The sequence below is a fragment of the Theropithecus gelada genome, chromosome 11, assembly GCF_003255815.1.
Source record: "Theropithecus gelada isolate Dixy chromosome 11, Tgel_1.0, whole genome shotgun sequence".
Lineage (NCBI taxonomy): Eukaryota > Metazoa > Chordata > Mammalia > Primates > Cercopithecidae > Theropithecus > Theropithecus gelada.
The window spans coordinates 127,397,598-127,422,115 of NC_037679.1; the positions used below are offsets into that span (position 1 = coordinate 127,397,598).

Consider the following 24,518-nt stretch of genomic DNA (forward strand, 5'->3'; position numbering starts at 1 on the left):
TGCTTCACCTTGCACTTTATGTTGTGGAGATGGCTTCTTCCCTTAAACCTAATGAACCAGTCTCTGCTAGCTTACAAGGTTTCTTCTGCAGCTCCCTCACCTCTCTCAGCCTTCTAGTTACCGCGTTGCTCTGGATTAGAGTTTTGAGTGAGGAAATATGGTGGAGGTTTGATCTTCTATCCAGACCAGCAAAACTTTCTTCATATCAGCAATAGGCTGTTTTCTTTTTTCTTTTCTTTTTTTTTTTTTGAGAAGGAGTCTTGCACTGTTGCCCAGGCTGGAGTGCAGTGGCGGGATCTCCACTCACTGCAAGCTCCGCCTCCCTGGTTCAGGCCATTCTCCTGCCTCAGCCTCCTGAGTAGCTGGGACTACAGGCGCCCGCCACCACGCCCGGTTAGTTGTTTTGTATTTTTAGTAGAGACGGGGTTTCACTGTGTTCGCCAGGATGGTCTCGATCTCCTGACCTCGTGATCCACCCGCCTCGGCCTCCCAAAGTGCTGGGATTACAGGCGTGAGCCACCGCACCCGGCCTGTTTTCACTTTCTTGTCATTTATATGTTCACTGGAGTAGCGCTTGTAATTTCTTTCAATAACTTTTTCTTTGTATTCATAACTTGGCTAACTGATGCAGGAGGCCTAGCTTTCAGACTGTCTTGGCTTTAGACATGCCTTCTTCACTAAGCATAATCATTTCTAGCATCTGATTTAAAGTGAGATACGCGGCCTGATGCGGTGGCTCACACCCGTAATCCCAGCACTTTGGGAGACCGAGGTGGGCGGATCCCTTGAGTTCAGGAATTCTGGACAACATGGTGAAACCCCATCTCCATTAGCCGGGCATGGTATTGCACTCCTGTAATCCCAGCTACTTGGGTGACTGAAGCAGGAGAATCTCTTGAACCCGGAGGCGGAAACTGCAGTGAACTGAGATTGCGCCACTGCACGCCAGCCTGGGTGATAGAGTGAGACCGTGTCTCAAGAAATAAATACATTAAAAAAAAAATAATAATAATAAAATAAAGTGAGAGATGTGTGACTCTTCCTTTCACTTAAACACTTGAAGGCCGTTTTCGAGTTAGTAGTTGGCCTAATTTTAGTATTGTATCTCAGGGAATAAAGAGACCCGATGAGAGGGAGAGAGATAGGAGATCGCGGGTTGATGAAGCAGTCAGAACACACAAAATATTTATTAATTATTTTGCTGTCTTTTATGGGTGTGGTTTATCGTACTTCGAAACAATTATTATGGTAATATCAAAGATCACTGTGTTAGGCGATTGTTGCATAGCTATAAAGAAATACTTAAGACTAGCTAATTTATAAGAATAGAGATTTAATTGGCTCACAGTTCTGCAGGTTGTAGAGGAAGCAAAATGCCAGCATCTGTTTCTGGGGATGGCTTAGAGAACTTTTACGGTGGAAGCTGAAGTGGGAAATTGCATGTCACATGGTGAACACAGGAGCAAGAGAGAGGGAATTGGGGGTAGAGGTGCCACACACTTAAACAACCAGATCTTGTATGAACTTAGAGAGAGAGCTCACTTATCACTAAGAGAATGGCCCAAGCCATTTATGGGGGATCTATCCTCATGATCCAAGCCCCTTCCATCAGGCCCCAACTCCAACACCGGAGATTACATTTCAGCATGAGATTTGGTCAGGACAAATATCCACACTGTATCAATCACTGATCACATATTATCATAAAAAATATAATAATGAAAATGTTTGAATATTGCAAAAATTATGAAAATGTGACAGACGTGAAGTAAGCACATGCTGTTGGAAAAATGGTGCCAATACACTTGCTCAAGGCAGGGTTGCCACACACCTTCAACTTGTAAGCAGCACAATATCTGTGAAGTGCAATAAAATGAAGCACGATAAAACAAGGTATGCCCGTCTTCTCAGCATATTTCAAATAAATAATACGGTATTGTTACTGATAGTCACTATGCTGTATATTAAATCTCCAGCATGTACGGCATGATGAATAATTATTTTTAATGACTAGAAACATTTCAAGATGATGATATACCATAATTTATTCAATTATTTCCCTACTGATGCAGATTTATTTATTTATTTATTTTTAACTTTAGCTATTTATCACAATGGGCCATGTTGCAGTGAATTTACTTGTAATATTTACTTAAATACTGATAATTTTATTTACATTATCTATATTTCCAAGGAAGATAATTCTGCTATGTGAAATTACATTTAAATTCACATTTCTACCAGAAACATACAGGATTATCCTTTTTTGTGCATCCCCGTTTATAAAAATAGATGTTAGTACTTTTAAATTCCTGACATTGAGTGCATTATTTTCAAAGACTGCCCTGTGTTTTTATATGTAAACACTTATGTAAATATATATAATGTATATGCCTATCAAAGAAATTAAAATGCAAAATATTTTTATTTTTAATTAAAAAAATAAGGAATCTGAGACTAACCATTGTTTCTTTTCTAAACTTGTGATCTCAAACCTTAGCATGTGTAAGAATCATTTGGAATAGTTGTTAAAACATAAGTTGCTAGGCCCCACTCCTGGAGTTTCTAATTCATTTGATTTGAGGTGGGGACTGAGAATTTGCATTTCTAAAAATTTCCCATGTGATACAGATACTGCTGGTCCAGGGACCACACTTTGAGAACCACTCTTCTAGATGGGTTCTTTAGACCAAAAAGTATCCTTAAGAATTTACGTAGTATACTTACTTACTTTGGGTGTAATATCTGGTCAACTCAAAATAAGCAATCTAAAATAACAATAGATTGAGGGCATTAATTGAAATTAGGTAAAAAACAAACAAACAAACTCACAGTTCTGTTTTAAGTTCCATAATTTGCCAGCTGTGTAATGGATAACTTACTCAAACTCTTTGAACTTAGCGTGTCTTTTTTTACTGATAGAATAATATCATGTTTTACTTCATCAAAGGATTGCCCTGATGCTCAAAAGAGGCAGTGAATGTGAAAGTACTCAAAAATGCTATGCAAATATAAATTATAATCGTCACTCTGTGGATTAGGATTATTTGATATATAAATCAGTTACAGCTCAGCCTTTTTACTCTGTGTCAAATATTTTTTCGAATTGATGCCTCATTAATAAGTAAAATAATTGGGCCCCCTAGAAGTCTTAAGAAGTAGCAAAATACCTTTCTCAAGAGGCAACAAGTGATGAATTACCTCACGTAGCACATCATTAACCTCCCTAAAATTCCCATTTACACCACGTTCTTCCTCAATTCTCACAGAGGAAGTTCTAATCATTCTAAATCATATTAGAATATTCTATTATCTCTGCAGCAGTGGCCTCTCTCTGAAATTATCTTGCTGGTTTATTTATGTGTTTACCATCTATCTTTCCCATACTAGATCACAAACTCCCTGACAGCCAGGTCTGACTTTTTCACCACTGCATCCCAGAACTGAGAATAATTATAGGCACAGAGCAGGAACAAAATGACAATTTAGCTTTTTAGTGACCATGTGAAGCGCTATAATAGCTTTTAAGTAGGATTTATCTGGTACTGACAAGTTTGAATTAAATGCTTAGAATGTACTGTGTCAATTTCTAAACACCAAAATCACATAAACGTTACTGGTTATTTTGAGAAGTTCAATAAAGAAGATATATTGATTAAAATGATTTGTAAATCACTAGGATTACAATTTATTCATTCAACAAAGTTATATAATTAATACATGATGATATAAATAGTATGTAAGTTCTGAGGAAATTTTTATTCTTAGTTTCTCTCTTGGCAGAAAGCTGGCCTAGAAAATTTCAATTTAATTTGTTGAGTAAGTTTTCTGCAGAAGAATTTGTAATATTTTTTATTGTAAACATTAAAGAGTAAGTGCTAGAATATGGAATATGACTATAAAGTAAAATATATTGTTTGTCTGCATAGTTGCTTTTATGGACTCACCAACAATTTCAAAATGCTGCATTTACGCAAATTTTTTTTGGAGTTCTTCTTTTGGGATTAACTTCAAAGCCAACTCACATGCTACAAAATACAAACAAAACAAAAAACAGAGAACTTAAAAATGATTCAAGTTTTTAAAAAGTTTTTTAAACCTAAATCATAATTGTGTATATTGATTAAATATTTTATTTACCAATCTTGAATTCTGGCTGTTAAATCTTTACTTTAAAAACAAAGGGATTCATGATAAAAAAAGACAAAACACTAAACAAACCAGGAATACAAAGGAACTTTCTCAACCTCATGAAGGGCATTTACACAAAACAAAAACCAAGTATTCCCCTCCTCACAGCTCTCCCACACAAACAAACAAAAATCCCAACTAACATCGTACTTAATGGTGAAAGACTGAAAGCTTTACCCAAAGATTAGGAAAAGACAACAATGTACACTCATGCCTCTTCTATTTAACATTTTACTGGAGGTTCTAGGCAGGACAATTAGGGAAAAATAATGAAACAAAAAGCAGCCAGATTGGAAAGGAAGAAGTAAAACTCTCTCTGTTTGCAGAGGACATCATCTTATATACAGAAAATCCTAAGGAATCCATATTGAAACTACAACAGCTAATAAATGAATTTAACATAAAGTTTCAGGATTCAAGATCAATATAAAAATATTGTTGCTGTACAATAGTAATAAGCAATCCAAAATGAAATTAAGAAAGCAATTTCACTTAGAACATTAAAATAGTAAAATACTTATAAGACTTGAGCCTTGTAAAATACAAATATTGCTGAAAGAAAATTTAAAATATCTTAATAAATGAAAGATATGTTCATGAATCCAAGACTTACTATTGTTAAGAAGGCAAAGTCGCAAAGTTGGTATACAGATTTAATGTCATCTATATGAAAATCCCAGCTGCTTTTTTTGCAAAAATTAATCGAATGATCCTAAAATTTAGATGGAACTGCAAAGCACCCAGAATAACTCAAACAATCTATAAAAAAGAAGAAATTTGAAGGTGTCATACTTCCAATCAAATTTACTATAAAGCCCTAAAGTAATGCAGACAGTGAGGTGCTAGGATAAGGACAGATACACAGATTGATGAAATGATAATCCAGAAAAAAACCCTTATATTTATGGGCAATTGACTTTTCAATAAGGTTACAAACACAATTCCGTAGGGGAAAAATCATTTTTTCAACAAATAGTGATGAGACAACTGGTATACACATGCAAAAGGATGAAAGTGTACTTCTTCCTCACACCATACATAAAAATTAATTCAAAAGAGATCATAGACCTAAATGTAAGAACTGAAATTATAAACCTTTTTGAGAAAAGCAGGAATAAATTTTCATGACCTTCAGTTAGACAATATTTCTTAAATTTGACACCAAAAACTCAATAGACAAAATTTTAAAAAATAGATAATTTGAACTTAATGAAAATTAAACCTTTTTTACTTCAAAAATGCATCAAGAATGCAAAAAGCTAACTGATAGGTCTGGAGATAATATTGTAAAACACTTATATAATGAGGGACTTTAATCTAGAAAATATAAAGAATGATTATAAGTCAACAACAAAAAGACAGATAACTCAATTTTAAAAAAATGAGTAAAGGATTTGAGTAGATATTTCCCCAAAGAAGATATACATATGGTCACTAAGCACATTAAGATATTCAACATCATTAGCCATTAGAGAAATGCAAATTAAAACCATAGTAACATATCACTTCATATCAACTAAGATAGCTATTATTAAAAGACAGATATAACACATGTCAGTAAGAGAGTGTAGAACCCTTATGCACCTCTGGTAGAAATAAAAATGGTACAATGACATTGGAAAACCAGGTATAACTTCCTATGAGTTATCTACTGATTCACTTCTTAGTATTTAGCCAGGAGAACTGGAAACATTTTCACACACAAAAATGTATACACTAATATTCATAGCAGTATTATTCCTAGTTTTCAAAAAGTGGTAATATCCATCAGCTGATTAATGGATAAACAAAATGTGATGTATTCCGTACCATAGAATATTGTTTTGCAATACAAAATAATAAATTACTGATACAAGCTACAACATAGATGAGCCCGGAAAATATTGTGTTAAGTGAAATAAGCCAGTCACAAAAGACCACATACTCTGAGGCACCATTTATACAAAGTCTCCAGGGTACCTAAATTCTTAGAGATGAAAAGTAGATTCGTGGCTTTCAGGATCTGGAGAAGGGGGCAGGAAGAACTGGGGAATGGGCAGTGGCTACTAATGGAAAGGTTATTTTTTTTGGTGATAAAATGTTTCAAATTTAGTAGTGATGTTTACACAACTCTGTGGATACTCTAAAAACCACTGAATTATACACTTTCAAAGATTGAATAATAAATGTGAATAATATCTCAATAAAGTTATCTTTAAAAAACAACAAATGCTTATTTATCACCACACAGAATTTAATTTTCAATGCCTTATATATTTAAAATTGTAAAAATTAATTCTAAAATAAAAATGTTTAGATCATTTTTAATGTAAAAATTGAAACCATAACACAGGATAAAAATATACTGAAAAACATTATAAAAAATGAACTGAGGTCATGCTGAGCCAGGGTCTGGCCCGTGAACTCAGCAGCAGCCCCTCAGCTTCACCCACCACCTACCGACCACGGACGGACCCCTGCAAAGTGAAAGAGCTTCCGGCCTTCGTGAAAATGTGTAAGCAGGATCCAAATGTTCTGCACATGAAAAATGCGCTTCCTGAGGGAGTGGGTGAAGAGCATGCGGGGTAAGGTGCCATCTGCTACTCCGAAAGCTCAATCAGAAGAAAATATCAAGGAAGAAAAAGCAGATAATAAGAAGGCGGAGGGAGACTTAAAGACAGACAAACCATCAAATGAGGAAAGCGATCTAGGAACTGATAATGAAGGTGTGATGGAACTAGACACTGATGCCCCTCAAGAAATGAGAAATTCAGAGATAGCAGAGGAGATGATGGATCAGGTAAACGATAAGAAAGTGGCTGCCATTGAAGCCCTAACTGATGATGAACTGTAGAAAGCCATCAACTCATTCATAGATTCCATCAAGCTGAATCCTCCCTTGGCCATTCTGTATACCAAGAGGGCCAATGTCTTTGACAAATTACAGAAACCAAATGCTGCCATTCAAGACTGTGACAGAGCCATTGAAATAAATCCTGATTCAGGTCAGCCTTACAAGTCATGAGGGAAACCACACAGATTTCTTAGTCCGTTGGGACGAAGCAACCCATGATCCTGCTTGGCCTTGCCTTTAAACTGGATGATGATGAAGATGCTAGAGCAGTGCTAAAAGAAGTTCAACCTAGGGCACAGAAAATTGCAGAACATCGGAAAAAGTGTGAGGGAAAACGTGAAGAGTGAGAGATCAAAGATATAATAGAGTTAAGAAGGCTCCAGAAGAGCATGAGAGAGCCCAAACAGAGGAAGAAGCCAGAGGACAGTCAGCAGTTCAGTATGACTCTTTTCTTGGTGGCTTTCTTGGGGGAATGCCTGATAATTTTCACAGAGGAATGCTGGGAATGGGAGAGGGAATGCCTTGAGTGGCAGGAATGCCTGGACTTAAAGAAATTCTTAGTAATCCCGAGGTTCTTGCAGCGAAGCAGGATCCAAAATTATGGTGGCCTTCCAGCATGTAGCCCAGAACCCAGCAAATATGTCAAAACACCAGAGCAACCAAAGGTTATGAATCTTATCAGTAAATTATCAGCCAAATTTGGAGGTCAAGTATAATGCCCTCCTGATAAATAAAGCCCTTGCTGAAGGAAAAGCAACCTAGATCACCTAGAATGCTTTAGATGGGTGTCACAATAATATGAACCAGTGTACTTCTGACCTTCTCATCAAGAGAGCTGGGTCACCTTGAAGATACTCACTATCCCTCGACCCCAAATGCAGCTGAAGCATTTTACAGTGGTTTGCCATTAGGGTATTCATTTACATAATGTTTTCCTACTAGGAATTACAAACTTTAAACACTTTTTTAACTTTAAAACTATTTAAAACAAAAAACATGAACTGAGAAAAATGTGTGTGGCATACATGCCAAAAGATTAGTAACAATAATATATCAATAATAAAATATTTCATAAATTAATTAAAACAAAAGTCAAATTTTAATAATGAAATAGGAAACATGAATTTTTAAAAAATGTAGCCATGACAAATTAACACATAAAATAACCTCATTAATAGTCAAGTAACTGCAGAATTTAACAATATAATCAGCTTTTAAAAAAATTGTAAGAGCCAGTGTAGGCAAGATAACTGGGTAGTTGTGTACACTGTTGGTAAGAAAATAAGTGGATGTTATATTTCTCTAAATTACTCATTTTTGCATGCTTTCCTTAGAAGTATACTTCTAACAGTTTATCCTAAAGAAAATATCATGAGTGAATTAACTGATTTAGCAAGAAAAATATTTATCAGAACATTGCTTGTAATACTAAAAATGTTAGAACAATTTACATTTCCAAAATGGGGGATTTATTAGATCACGTGTGTCATATTGGCAAAATTGAACACCATTCACTTATTCAAAAAAGAGCTATTGGTGAGAGGAATCTGAGATGATGGAAATAGGAAACACCAGGAATCTGTTTTCCCACCTAGACAACAATTGCGTTAGCAGAATGGGTCTGATGTAAATATTTTGGAACGCTGGAGTCTGTTGAAGGCTTGTAACTTCCAGGGGTGGCTTGGATGGTAAATTGCAGTTAATTTAGGTCAGTTTTAGCTCTTACCACCATAGAATCTGTCTCGCACCCCCAACCCCATGACAGGCAGCTTGCATGTGTTCATGGAACAACCTGCCCATAGTTTGCAGGAGCTGTGTTGGGCAAAACATATCCTGTCTTCCAAACATCAGGTCCTGTGTTCTCATTACCAATTGCTATTTCTGATCACAGAAGTGCAGATGGGGTCGGGGGGATAGAGAGGCATTGTTGTTGCATCTCCCCCAGTTGTTGCAAGCCCTCCATCTGTGACTGAAAAGACTTCCAGGTGATTTAAAGGGCCAGTGATTCTTGCCACACCAATTTTTCTCCTTTTCCCTGCTTGGAAGCCAGACATTATAAAGACTAGGACGTTAAGAAGCAATTGCATACATGGGGAAAATTAGAAAGTTACCATGCATGTGTAAGGAAAGGTGTGGGCTCAGAAAAGACTTGAGAAGACCTGAAGTTTACACCACAGGCTGATATTTGGCACAGAGACAGCCTACAACAACAGCAACAAAAACTATAATAAAACTGCAAGCCCTGGGAAAGGGAGAGGATTTGATTTCCAGAGTTAACCATTTTATTAGATTCAAATGTCTAGTTTTCAACAAAAATATCAAAAGACATACAAAGAAATTGGCAAGTATGACCCATTCAAAAGAAAAAAATAAATTAACAGAAATTGTCACTGAAAAAGACCTGATGGTAGATCTACTAGACAAAGATCCTAAAACAGCTGCTTTAAAGATGCTGAAGGAACTAAAGGAAGATGTGGAGAAAGTCAAGAAAATGATGTGTGGAAATAAATGGAAATACCAATAAAGAGATGGAAAACGTAAAAGGAAACCAAAGAGAATTTCTGGACCTGAAATTATAATAATGGAAATGAGAGAAATCACTACAGGGATTCAGAGAGATTTGAAGAGAAAGAAGAAAGAATCAATAAAGTTGAAGATAGGACAATGGAAACTATTGAGTCTGAGGAGTAGAAAGAAAAAAGATTGAAGGAAAGTGAAAAGAAACTATAGGACACGTGGGACAGCATCAACCAACATATGCATTGAGAGAGTCCCAGAAGGAGAAGAAACAGAGAGATAAAGATAATTTTTGAAAGCATAATAGCTGAAATATTCCCAAATGTGATGAAAAACATTAAAATAGCTATTTAAGCAGCTCAATGAATTCCAAGTAAAATGAACTAAAAAAGACACACACTGAGGCACATTATAGTAAAATTTTTCAGAGACAAAAACTAAGAGAATCTTGAAAGCAGCAAGAGGGATGGAACTTGTCACATATAACAAATCCTCAACAAGACTATCAGCTGATTTCTTAGAAAATTTGGAGGCCAAAGGTCAATATAGTCAAAGTGCTAAAAGAAATTTAAAAACCTGTCAACTAAGGATTCTATATCTGGCAAAACTTTCTTTCAAAAATGAGGGAGAAATTAAAATGGTCTCAGAAAACAAAAGCCAAGGGAATTCTTTACCAACAGGCTTTCCCTGTAAAAAATACTCAAGGGAGTCTTGCAAGATAAAATGAAAGGACACTAGTCAGTAACTCAAAGCTGTATGAAGAAATAAAAATCTCAATAAAAATAAGAATGTGAGTAATTATAAAAACTAGTGGTATTGTAACAATGGTTTGTAACTGTACTTTTAATTTTCTACAGAATTGAAGAGACTTTTAAAAAATAGTCTAAAGGTTAGTATTATTGAAACTTTGCTTTGTAACTTCAAATTTTGTTAGAAAACAAAATTGTGATTTAAGACACTAATAATTATTAGTATATGTTTTGGAACACATAAGGTATAAAAATGTCATTCTGTGAATGACATAAAAAGGGTGGAGGCAGAATTGTTAAAAGAGTAGAGCTTTTATATGTTACTTAAATTAACCTGGCATAAATGTCAATTATAGTATTATAACTTTAGGGTGTTAAGCATAATCCTCATGGTAACCACAAAGAAAATAGCTATAGAATATATACAAAAGGAAATGAGCAATGAATTTTAACATTCCACTACAAAAATTAAACTAAACATAGAAGACAGTAACACAGGAAATGGAACACCAAAAAGTTATAAGCCATATAGAAAACAAATAGTAAAATGACAAGTAAGTCCACCCCTGTAAGTAATTACTTTAAATGTAAATGAATTAAACTTGCCAATCAAATGACAGCCATTGGATGAATGGATTGAATAAACATGTTCGCAATATATGCTGTTCACAAGAGACTCACTTTAGATCAAAGATACAAATAGATTGAAAGTGGACAAAAGGAAAAAGGTATTTCATGCAAATAGTAATCAAAAGAAAGCAGGGGTAGCTATATCAGACAAAAATAGACTTTAAATCAAAATAAACTTTAATCTTCTTAAAGATAAGAAGGAAACTTTATATTCATAAAAGGTTTAATACAAGTAGGAACACACAACAATTACAAACATGTAGACACTTAATGGGACTAAGAAATAAAGAGAGAAGACTCAAACTACTAAAATCAGAATGGAAAGTGGGCATATAATTACTGATTCTACAGAAGTAAAAAGGATTATGAGAGTGCTATGACAAATTATATACCAACAACTGGATAATTTCAATGAAGTGGACAAATTCCTAGAAACATGAAACAAACAATACTAAATCATGAAGAAACAGAAAACATGAATAGATCTATTACTAATAATGAGATTGAATCAGTAATCGAAAAATCTTCCAACAAAGAAAAACTTTAGACCTGATGAATTCACTGGTGAATTCTGCCAAACATTTAAAGAAAAATGAGCACTAATCAATCTGTTCAACCTTTTTTAAAAAATTGGAGAGGAGGAATTGAAGAGGAGGGAACATTTCCTGTCTCATTCTATAAGGTCAGCATGAACGTGATACCAAAGCCAGACAAAGACACTGCAGGAAAAGAAAATTACAGAACAATGTAATTGTTTACAACAATTGTCACTGAAAAAGACCTGATGGTAGATCTACTAAACAAAGATCCTAAAACAACTGCTTTAAAGATGCTGAAGGAACTAAACAATATAAACAATGATTCAGCAAAATATTAGCAAATGGAACTCAGCAGTATATCAAAATGATTATACAGTATGACCAAATGCAACTTATTTCTGAATGCAGTGATAGTTTAATATATAAAAACTGATCAATGTAATGTATCACATTAACGGAATGAAAGAAAAACCTACATAATTATCTCAATTGATGCAGAAAAATTATCCCACAAAATTCAACATCTTTTATAATTAAAACATTCAACAAACTAAGAATAGAAGGAAAGTACCTCAATATAATACAGGCCATATATAAAAATCCTGCAGTGAACATTATACTCGACTGTGAAAGATTGAACATTTTTCATCTAAGATCAGAAACAAGGCAAGGAAGACTGCCTTCACCACTTCTATTCAGTATAGGACTGGAAGTCCTATTTAGGGCAATTATGCCAGAAAAAGAAATAATAGGCATCTAAGATAGAAAAAAGGAAATAAAATTATCTCTGTTCACAGATGATATGCTTTTATGTGTAGAAAACCCTAGATTCCACAAAAGAACTATAGAATCAATAAATGAATTCAGCAAAATAGCACTATGCAAAGTCAACACAAAAATCAGTTGAATTTTTATACATTAACAGTAGGCCATCTGAAAAGAAAATTACAAAAATAATTCCATTACAATGACATCAAAGAAAAGAAAGTACTTAGGTATTAACTGGGCAGTTGAAAAATTTGTACAATGAAAATGATAAAACATTGCTGAAATTAAAGAATACATAAATAAGTGGGAAAATGTCCCACATTCCAAGATTGGCAGACTTAATACGGTTAATATGTCAACACTACCCAAAGCAAACTACATATTCAATGCAATTCCTATCAAAATCTCAATGATTTCTTTTTGTAGAAAGAGAAAGCCCATTTAAAAAGTCACATGGAATCTCCAGGGACCCTGAATAGCCCAAAATATCTTGAATAAAAGGGAACAAAGCTGAAGCACTTACACTTCTCAAAAGGACAGATATGTAGGCCAATGAAATAGAATAAAGAACCCAGAAAAATAGCTGGGTGCAGTGGCTCATGCCTGTGATCTCAGAAATTTGGGAAGCTGAGGCAGGCGGATCACCTGAGGTCAGGAGTTCGAGATCAGCCTGGCCAACATGGTGAAACCCTGTCTCCACTAAATATACAAAAATTAGCCAGGCGTGGTGGTGGGCATCTGTAATCCCAGCTACTCGGGAGGCTGAAGCAGGAGAATCACTTGAACCTGGGAGGCGGAGGTTGCAGTGAGCTGGGATCAAGCCACTGCACTTCAACCTGGGTGACAGAGTGAGATTCTGTCTCAAAACAACAACAATGACAACAAAAAACCCAGAAAAATCTTCCCACATATGGTCAAATGATTTTGATATGGTGCCCACACCATTCAATGGGGGAAAAGATAGTTTTGGTTCTAGAAAAATCGGATATCGACATGCAAAGAAATGAAGTTGGACTTTTACCTAGCACCATAATTCAAAAATTAACTCAAAATGAACCAAAGACCTAAATAAATGTAAGATCTAAAACTATAAACCCTTAGAAGACAATATAATGCAAAAGTTTCATAACATTAAACTTGTCAAAAATTTATTGCATATGACACCAATTTAAACAGACAATAAAAGAAAGAGAAGTTGAACAGTATTAAAATTTGAACAATTTTATGTATTAAAATAACAGAGTAAAAAGGCAACACACAGAATGGGAGAAAACATTTGCAATTTGTTCTCTGCAATTGATCACTGATGTGATTGGATTATTTTAATTTTTATCCTTTAGCTTATATCCTATATCATCTAAATTTTATATGACAAACATGTGTTACTATTATAATATGAAAGAACTACTTAGATAATAATAGTTTCAAATAAATCTAAAGTTTAGAAAGGGATTTTTTAAAAGATTGCAATAATTTTTGGAACAGGTAGTCTTAGTCTGTTAGGACTGTTTATACCATAAAATGGATTGACTTATAAACAACAGAAATTATTTTTCACAGTTCTGGAGGCTGAGAAGCTCGAGATAAAAGTGCCAGGAGATCAGTGGTGAGTACCCACTTCCTAGTTCACAGAGAGCAGTTTTCATCTTGTGTCTTCACATAGGAGAAGGGCCAGATATGCTCCCTTAGCCTTCTTTTATAAGACCAAATTACCTCCCACATCCTAATACTATGATATTTGAGGTTAGGATTTCAAAATATGAATTTTGGAGGGACACAAACATTCAGACAATAGCAAAGGTATTATAGTTTAATAGTTATGAGCTTGGGTCTGGAGTTAGCATAGGTTCAAACCCTAACCCTGCCATGTCTTCCAGCATTTTAAGCAATAACTATTCTAAAAGTTCAGAATCTTCTTCTATTAATTTAGAATTATAACACTTTATTGTATATGGATTAATGATGTAATATATGTAAAGCTCAGATTCCAATGCTTAATATTTTGCAGAAATTCAATAAATGGTGGTAACCTTCCTTTAAACTTTCACAGAGCCCGTATTTCTTTATTTTGATCTTAAGAACATAGGTCCATATCTTTCTTAAATGCTTTGCTTTGAACTTCATTTAATTATAGTAAATCAAAATAAATATAGAAAAATGTAATCTCATTTAAATTAGATGCAAGGAACATTACAAAAATATTAAATGAAAATTGTTTCTCCATGTGAGCTTGTATTTCATTATCATTCAAATTATTTAACAAAACAAATTTTTTAGGTTTAAATGATTTTAGATTTTTTTCAGCCAGCTGATTGTTTCAAATTGAAACAATTGCCAGCCTGGTGTTCAAAATACAGTAACATATCAATGTCTGATAATTAAATTAAAGAGTCTGTGCTTCCTTGGATTCATATGCATAAATAGCACTTAGTAAACTTAAGAGTAAATGAGGGATTAAAATGATTTTCCTATGAATCTAAAACAAGGACATGCTTCTGAACTGTTTTCAAGTATCCAGACTACATAGGGTAAATATTACTTTTAAATGAACACCTTAATATTGTGTACTTACACTTTCTGTGATACACACAGATAATTGAAAACTGTCAATGAACTCAGAGCACTTTGTCCAGTAAATCTAATGGTTTCAGCTGATTTAGTTGCAGTCACTTTATTCTTTTGCAATGTTAAGTTGCCTAGAAACAGGAATGCGGGATTGCTGGCAAGATGGCCAAATAGGAACAGCTCTAGTCTGCAGCTCCCAGTGACATCCATGCAGGAGGTGGGTGATTTCTGCATTTCCAACTGAGGTACCCAGTTCATCTCACTGGGACTGGCCAAGCTGAAGCAGGGTGGGGTGTCACCTCACCAGGGAAGTGCAAGAGATTGGGGAACTCCCTCTCCTAGCCAAGGGAAGCCATTAGGGACTGTGCTGTGCATTCCTGCACAGATACTGCATTTTTCCCATGGTCTCCGAAACCAGCAGACCAGGAGATTCCCTCCAGTGCCTACGCCACCAGGGCTCTGGATTTCCAGCACAAAATTGGGCAGCCCTTCGGGCAGACACCGAACTAGCTGCAGTTCTTTTTTCATACCCCAGTGGCACCTGGAACGCCAGCAAGACAGAGCTGTTCACTCCCCTGGAAAGGGGGCTGAAGCCAGGGAGCCAAGTGGACTGGCTCCAATGGGTCCTACTCCCACGGAGCCCAGCAAGCTAAGATCTACTGGCTTGAAATTCTTGCTGCCAGAGCAGCAGTCTGAGCTCCACAGACTGGGGATGCTCAAGCTTGGTGGGGGAAGGGGCATCCACCATCACTGAGGCTTGGGTAGGAGGTTTTACCCTCACAGTGTAAACAAAACCACTGGGAAGTTCAAACTGAGCCCAGCCCACCTCAGCTCAGCAAGGCTGCTGCGACCAGACTGCATCTCTGGATTCCCTCCTCTCTGGGCAGGGAAGCACTGAAAAAAAGGCAGCAGCCCCAGTCAGGAACTTATAGCTGAAACCCGCACCTCCCTGGGATAGAGCACCTGGGGGAAGGGGCAGTTGTGAGGAGAGCTTCTGCAGACTTAAACGTTCCTTCCTGGCAGTTATGAAGAGAGCAGAGGATCTCCCAGCACAGTGTTTGAACTCTGATAAGGGACAGACTGCTTCCTTAAGTGGGTTGCTGACCCCCATGTATACTGACTGGTAGACTCCTCCCAGTAGGGGCCAACAGACCACCAGGAGAGCTCTGGCTGGTGTCTGGCAGGTTCCCCTCTGCAACAAAGCTTCCAGAGGAAGGAACAGGCAGCAATCTTTGCTGTTCTGCAGCCTCTGCTGGCAATACCCAGGCAAACAGGGTCTGGAGTGAGCTCCCAGCAAACTCCAGCAGACTTGCAGCAGATGGCCCTGTTAGAAGGAAAACTAACAAACAGAAATGAATAGTATAAACATTAAAAAAAAGGAGGTCTACTCAAAGACCCCCTCTGAAGGTCCCTGACTTCAAAGACCAAAGGTAGATAAATCCATGAAGATGTGGAGAAACCAGCACAAAAAGCCTGAAAATTCCAAAAACCAGAATACCTCTTCTCCTCCAAAGGATCACAATTCCTTGCCAGCAAGGGAAAAAAAAAAAAAAAAAAAAAAAAACAAAAAAAAAAAACTGGACAGAGAATGAGTTTGATGAAGTAGGCCTCAGAGGGTGGCTAATAACAAATTTCTCCAAGATAAAGGAGCACGTTCTAACCCAATGCAAGGAAGCTAAGAATCTTGAAAAAAGGTTAGATGAATTGCTAACTAGAATAACCAGTTTACAGAAGAACATAAATGACTTGATGGGGTTGAAAAACACAGTATGAAAACTTCATGAAGCATACACAAGTATCAATAGCTGAATCGATCCAGCAGAAGAAAGGATATCAGAGATTGAAGACCAACTCAATGAAATAAAGTGAGAACACAAGATTAGAGAGGAAAAAGTGAAAAGAAACAAACAAAGCCTCCAAGAAATATGGGATTATGTGAAAAGACCAAATCTATGTTTGATTGCTGTACCTGAAAGTGACAGGGAGGATGGAACCAAGTTGGAAAATACTCTTTAGGATATTTTCCAGGAGAACTTCCTCAACCTAGCAAGGCTAGCCAATATTCAAATTCAGGAAATACAGAGAATACCACAAAGATACTCCTCGAGAAGAACAACTCCAAGACACACAATCATCAGATTCACCAAGGTTGAAATGAAGGAAAAAATGCTAAGTGCAGCCAGAGAGAAAAGTCGGGTTACCCACAAGGGAAAGCCCATCAGATTAACAGTGGATCTCTCAGCAGAAACCTTACAAGCCAGAAGAGAGTGGGGAACAAAATTCACCATTCTTAAAGGAAGAATTTTCAAACCAGAATTTCATATTCAGACAAACTAAGCTCCATAAGTCAAGGAGAACTAGAATCCTTTACAGATGAGGAAATGTTGAGGGATTTTGTCACCACTAGGCCTGCCTTACAAGAGCTCCTGAAGGAAGCACTAAACATGGAAAGGAACAACAGAACCAGCCACTGCAAAAACACACCAACTTGTAAAGACCATTGTCACTCTGAAGAAACTGCATCAACTAATGGGGAAAATGACCAGCTAACGTCATAGTGGCAGGAACAAGTTCACACGTAACAATATTAACCTTAAATGTAAATGAGCTAAATGTCCCAATTAAAAGACACAGACTGGCAAATTGGATAAAGAGTCAAGACCCTTCAGTGTGCTGTGTTCAGGAGACCCATTTCACGTGCAAAGACACATATAGGCTCAAAATAAAGGGATGGAGGAATATTTACCAAGCAAATGGAAAGATAAAAAAAAAAAAAAAAAAGAGCAGGGGTTGCAATCCTAGTCTCTGATGAAACAGACTTTAAACCAACAAAGATCAAAACAGACAAAGAAGGGCTCTACTTAATGGTAAAGGGATCAATGCAACAAGAAGAGCTAACTATTCTAAATATATATGTACCCAATGTATGTGCACCCAGATTCATAAAGCAAGCTTCTTAGAGGCCTACGAAGAGACTTAGACAATAACACAATAATAGTGGGAGACTTTAACACCCCACTGTCGATAAGAGATAGATTAAGGAGACAGAAAATCCATAAGGATATACAGGATTGAACTCAGCTCTGGACCAAGCATACCTAATAGACATCTACAGAACTCTGCACCCCAAATCAACATAATATACATTCTTTTTAGCACCACATCACACGTATTCTAAAATTGACCACTTAATTGGAAGTAAAACACTCCTCGGCAAATTCAAAACAATGGAAATCAAAACAAACAGTCTCTCAGACCACAGTGCAATCAAATTAGAACTCAGGAATAAGAAACTCACTCAAAAACCCACAACTACATGGAACTGAACAACCTGCTCCTGAATGACTACTGGGTAAATAACAAAATTAAGGCAGAAATAAAGATGTTCTTAGAAACCAATGAGAACAAAGACACAATATACCAGAATCTCTGGGATACATTTAAAGCAGTGTGTAGAGGGAAACTTATAGCATTAAAAGCCCACAAGAGAAAGCAGGAAAGTTCTAAAATTGACACCTTAACATTAGAATTAAAAGAACTAGAGAAGCAAGAGCAAGCAATTTCAAAAGCTAGCAGAAGACAAGAAATAACTAAGATCAGAGCAAAACTGAAGGAGATAGAGACGTGAAAAACACTTCAAAAAATCGATGAATCCAGGAGCTGGTTTTTTGAAAAGATCAACAAAATAGACCACCAGCCAGAATAACAAAGAAGAAAAGAGAGAAGAATCAGATAGATGCAATAAAAATGATAAAGGGGATATCACCACCAATCCCACAGAAATACAAACTACCATCAGAGGATACTATAAACACCTCTACACAAATGAACTAAAAAATCTAGAAGAAATGGATAAATTCCTGGACACATGCACCCTCCCAAGACTAAACCAGGAAGAAGTCAAATCCTTAAATAGACCAATAACAAGTTCTGAAATTGAGGCAGTAATTAATAGCCTACAAAGCAAAAAGAGTCCAGGACCAGATGGATTCACAGCCAAATTCTACCAGAGGTACAAAGAGGAGCTGGTACCATTCCATCTGCAACTATTCCAAATAATAGAAAAAGAGAGAATCCTCCTTAATTCATTTTATGAGGCCAGCATCATCATGATACCAAAACCTGCCAGAGACACAAGAAAGAAAGAAAATTTCAGGCCACTATCCCTGATGAACATTGATCCGAAAATCCTCAATAAAATACTGGCAAACTGAATCCAGCAGCACATCGAAAAGCTTATCCACTGCTATCAAGCCGGCTTCATCCCTGGGATGCAAGGCTGGTTCAACATATGCAAATCAAATGTAATCCATCACATAAACAGAACCAATGACAAAAACCACATAATTATCTCAATAGATGCAGAAAAGGCCTTCGACAAGATGCAACAGCCCTTCCTACTATAGATGGAATGGACCTCAAAATAATAAGAGCTATTTATGTCAAACCCACAGCCAATATCATACTGAATGGGCAAAAGCTGGAAGCATTTCCTTTGAAAACCAGCAAAAGACAAGGATGCCCTCTCTCACCACTCCTATTCAACATAGTATTGGAAGTTCTGGCCAGGGCAATCAGGCAAGATAAATAAATAAAGGGTATTAAATTAGGAAAAAAGGAAGTCAAATTGTTTCTGTTTGCAGATGACATGATTGTGTATTTAGAAAACCCCATTGTCTCAGCCAAAAATCTCCTTAAGCTGATAAGCAACTTCAGAAAGTCTTAGGATACCAAATAAGTGTGCAAAAATCACAAGCATTCCTATACATCAATAATAGAGAGCCAAATCATGAGTAAACTCCCATTCACAATTGCTACAAAGAGAATAAAATACCTAGGAATACAACTTACAAGGGATGTGAAGGACTTCTTCAAGGAGAACTATAAACCACTGCTCAAGGACGTGAGGGAGGACACAAACGGAAAAACATTCCATGCTCATGAATAGGAAGAATCAATATTGTGAAAATGGTCATAGTGCCCAAAGTAATTTATAGATTCAATGCTATCCCCATTAAGCTACCACTGACTTTCTTCACAGAATTAGAAATAAAACTACTTTAAATTGCATACAGAACCAAAAACGATCCCATATAGCCAAGACAATCCTAAGCAAAAAGAACAAAGCTGGAAACATCACGCTACTTGCCTTCAAACTATACTACTAGGCTACAGAAACCAAAACAGCATGGTACTGGTACCAAAACTCATATATAGACTAATGGAACAGAGCACAGGTCTCAAAAGTAATGCCACACATCTACAACCATCTGATCTTTGACAAACCTGACAAAAACAAGCAATAGGGAAAGCATTTCCTATTTAATAAATGGTGTTGAGAAATCTGCCTAGCCATATAGAGAAAGCTGAAACTGGATCCCTTCCTTACACCTTATACAAAAATTAACTCAATATGGATTAAAGACTTAAACGTAAGACCAAAACCATAAAAACCCTAGAAGAAAACCTAGGTAATTCTATTCAGGACGTAGGCATGGGCAAAGACTTCATGACTAAAACACCAAAAGCAATGGCAACAAAAACCAAAATTGACAAATGGGATCTAATTAAACTAAAGAGCTTCTGCACAGCAAAAGAAACTATCTGCAGAGTGAACAGGCAATCTACAGAATGGGAGAAAAATTTTGCAATCTATCGATCTGTTGAAGGGCTAATATCCAGAATCTACAAAGAACTTAAATTTACAAGAAAAAACAAAACCCATCAAAAAGCAGGCAAAGGATATGAACAGACACTTTTCAAAAGAAAACATGTATGCAGCCAACAAATATATGGAAAAAAACCTCATCATCACTGGTCATTAGAGAAATGCAAATCCAAATCACAATGAGATACCATCACACTCCAGTTAAAATGGTGATCATTAAAAAGTCAGGAAATCACAGATGCTGGAGAGGATGTGGAGAAACAGGAATGCGTTTATACTGTTGGTGGGAGTGTAAATCAGTTCAACCATTGTTGAAAACAGTATGGCGATTCCTCAAGGATCTAGAACCAGAAATACCATTTGACCAAACAATCCCATTACTGGGTATATACCCAAAGGATTATAAATCATTCTACTATAAAGACACATGCACACATATGTTTACTGCAGCACTATTCACATTAGCAAACACTTGGAACAAACCCAAATGCCCATTAATGATAGACTACATAAAGAAAATTTGGCACATATACACCATGGAATACTATGCAGCTGTAAAAAAAGATGGGTTCATGTCCTTTGCAGGGACATGGATGAAGCTGGAAACCATCATTCCCAGCAAACTAACACAAGAACAGAAAACCAAACATTGCATGTTCTCACTCATAAGTGGGGGTTGAATGATGAGAACACGTGGACATGGTGGGAAGGGGGCGCCTCACACACCGGGGCCTGTCGGGGTGTGGAGGGCTAGGAGAGGGATAGCATTAGGAGAAATACGTAATGTAGATGACGGGTTGATGGGTGCAGCAAACCATCATGACATGTGTATGCTTATGTAGCAAACCTTCACCTTCTTCACATATACCACAGAACTCAAAGTATAATTTAAAAAAAAAAGAAAGAAAGAGGAATGCAATATGTGGCCACTGCTTAGAGAGAAAGAAAACAACCACCTTTTGTATAAGCTAAAACTTACCACCTTGGTTTTACTGACATAAATACCAACAAAGTTGATCTGGATGTCTCAGGAGCTGGGGATACTGTAGCTGTCAAAAAGTAGCAATCTTTGTTTTCACAGAGCTAACCATTTTTCAGTAAGTGTTTATTGAAACTGAAAGCTTTTGGTCTATGTTTGAGCAAAGGTTTATCCTAAATGAAATTATTACTGGTCATTATAATTGGAGGACCATTATACAGAAATGGGAGGATCTTGCTTGTATAATGTTATATAAAGAGTTTAAAATAAACAGGATAGGTTGGAGTATGACAAAAGAAGAACATTTCCTTCATTTAGGATGAAGAAAATAATCTGGGAGCTTTTTGAAGTATGCTTTTCTATATTTTTACATCAGAATTTCATGGAAGATGACTGTGACCTATGGAAAGTTTTGGGAATTAATTTAGCAATTAATGTCACTTTGTGCCTGTTCTCATATGTTCTCATATTGGAATATCAACGTACCTGCTGATGGCATTTTCTAAAGATTTTGTTTTGGGATAAAACGACCTACAGTGATTTTCATAAAATATAACTTGTTTGTGGAAACAGATGTAAACATTAATGATAAATTAGATGGAACATCTAAATGATTTAAACAGAATAGTTAGATGCAATAAATTAAATATCGCATAATAAAGAAGATATAGGGCTTATGAAGATGTTGAGGTTGATTTATGGTTGACCTGTAAGTTGTTATTTTCATTTCCAGATGTAGGGGTCTGCATTGGTTAGTTTTATATGTCAACTTGGCCAGCACGTAGTACTCACTTATTAAATCACACACAAATCTAGTATTGCTGTGAAGGTATTTTTGTGTGTGTGGTTAACCTCTAAAATCAGTTGACTTTAAGTAAAGGAAATTATCCTCAGTAATTTGGAGTGAACTCATCCAATCAGTTGAAAGGCCTTAAGAGCAAAACTGAACTTTCTCTGAGGAATAATACAGTCTACCTGTGGGAAGCAACTTCAGCTTCTGTCCCAGCTTACCAGCCTTTCTGACAGATTTCACACTAGCTAATCCCTACAATTCCATAAGCCAATTCATCGAAATAAATATATTTATCATATCTATCTTTCTGTCTATATCTATTCTAATTCCAGGAGACCCAAAATGTTACTGTGTTCTACCAGTCAGAGTAGTGGCTTATGGAAGTCAAGTTAAGGGCTTAAGGAGTCAGAGTAGGAGATTATGGGGGTCAGGTTATCAGTGGGATTTTAGCTGAAGCCTGTGTCTGAGTTGAGCAGGCCCACAGACCAATCTTGTGGTTTTTTTCTCCAGTTCCACAATGTGTAATTGGGACAGATGTACTCAGCAACTGGTAGAATCCCCATCTTATTTCCCTGACCTCTGGAGTGAGGGTTATTGTGGTAAGAAAGGCAAATGGAAACCCCTAGAACTGCTTCTATCTAAGAAAACAGTAAACAAAAGACAATATCACAATCCTGGAAGAATTGCAGAAATTTATGTTACCATGAAGGACTTGAAAGATGCAGGGTTGGTGATTCCTACCAAAACCCCATTTACCTATTGGGCTTGTGCAGGAAAAAAAAAAAAAAAAAAAAATTGATCGTGTGTGTGTGTGTGTGTAAATATACGCATATGTGTATGTGTATGTTTATAATGTACATATGTTTATCATTAACTTATAGAATTAAAAATAGAGACACAGAGAGTTTATGCAACTTGCCTGGGGTTACCCAACTGGGAAGTGTGGGGCTGGAATAAAAAGGTAGTTTATTAAGACTCTAAAACCTGTGAAGTTTAAACTGCATGAACAGTAGTTTTGTCGTGATAGGTATCTGCAGCTGTTCCTTGGAAGTCTGCTCTTTTTTGGTGAGAAACTCTAGGAGTTGTTGTCAGCCTATTCAGGGAGTGACTGTTGCTTCATCATTATGCTGATGCCCTTCCAAATGTTCTAGAATTAAGGTTACCCTTCTGTCCCGAGTGGCTACTCTTAAGCTGTTAATAGAGTCAAAATTAGATTTTAATTTCGTATTTACATTCTTATTCGTTATCAGGAGGAAGAAAGGTCCTGGTGCTTATAATGAAATTATACTGAGAAGCCCAAGCAGGCTGTGACAAAGGAAATATTGCTTCCATGTCAGAAATAATAGGAAATGAATCTGATGTACATCAAGTTTTGACTTTTTAGGCAAAGACTCTGAGGTTGGGGCAAACTTGGTAATTTACAGTAAGTAGTTACCGAATGTTCGGACTTGATGACATGCATTTATTTATTTATTTATTTATTTATTTATTTATTTATTATTATTTTTTTTTTTTGAGACGGAGTCTCGCTCTGTAGCCCGGGCTGGAGTGCAGTGGCCGGATCTCAGCTCACTGCAAGCTCCGCCTCCCGGGTTTACGCCATTCTCCTGCCTCAGCCTCCCGAGTATCTGGGACTACAGGCGCCCGCCACCTCGCCCAGCTAGTTTTTTGTATTTTTTAGTAGAGATGGGGTTTCACAGTGTTCGCCAGGATGGTCTCGATCTCCTGACCTCGTGATCCGCCCATCTCGGCCTCCCAAAGTGCTGGGATTACAGGCTTGAGCCACCGCGCCCGGCCGATGACATGCATTTATACATTACCTAGTTTTCTACTTTTTATTTAATCATTAAATAAAAATTTAGCCCACAAAATAAATATATTAAAATTCATGCATTTATTACTATTTTTAAGTCCCCCAGAAGAACAGAGATTAGAATTTTGCCTAATGAAATGGGTTCAGATATATAAAAATAAAGACATCTATCTATCTATGTATCTGTCTATCTAATTTACATGGAACATCCAAACAGCTGAGTCAGCAGTATACACTCCTGGTCATGCATCAGAGTTGCCTGCAGGGCTTTGTAAAATACCCATGTCTGAATCATACCAAAGACCATGATTAAGAATCTCTCAAGGGAGTACCCCAAAAGTTGGATTTTCAGAAAGTGATACAGGTGGCATCAATTCATGGCTGGGACTGATAACTATAAAAGTTGGAAAAAAGACTAAAATTGCATCAGTTAGTTGAGTCAATTGATTTTCTAGCCTGCTCACTCTTTAGGA

General features: G+C 36.5%; 1 pseudogene; it reads left to right on the forward strand.

Annotated features, from left to right (window-relative positions):
- Positions 1-6,567: 6,567 nt before the first annotated feature.
- On the forward strand, positions 6,568-7,740 carry LOC112635034 (annotated as a pseudogene).
- Positions 7,741-24,518: the final 16,778 nt, after the last annotated feature.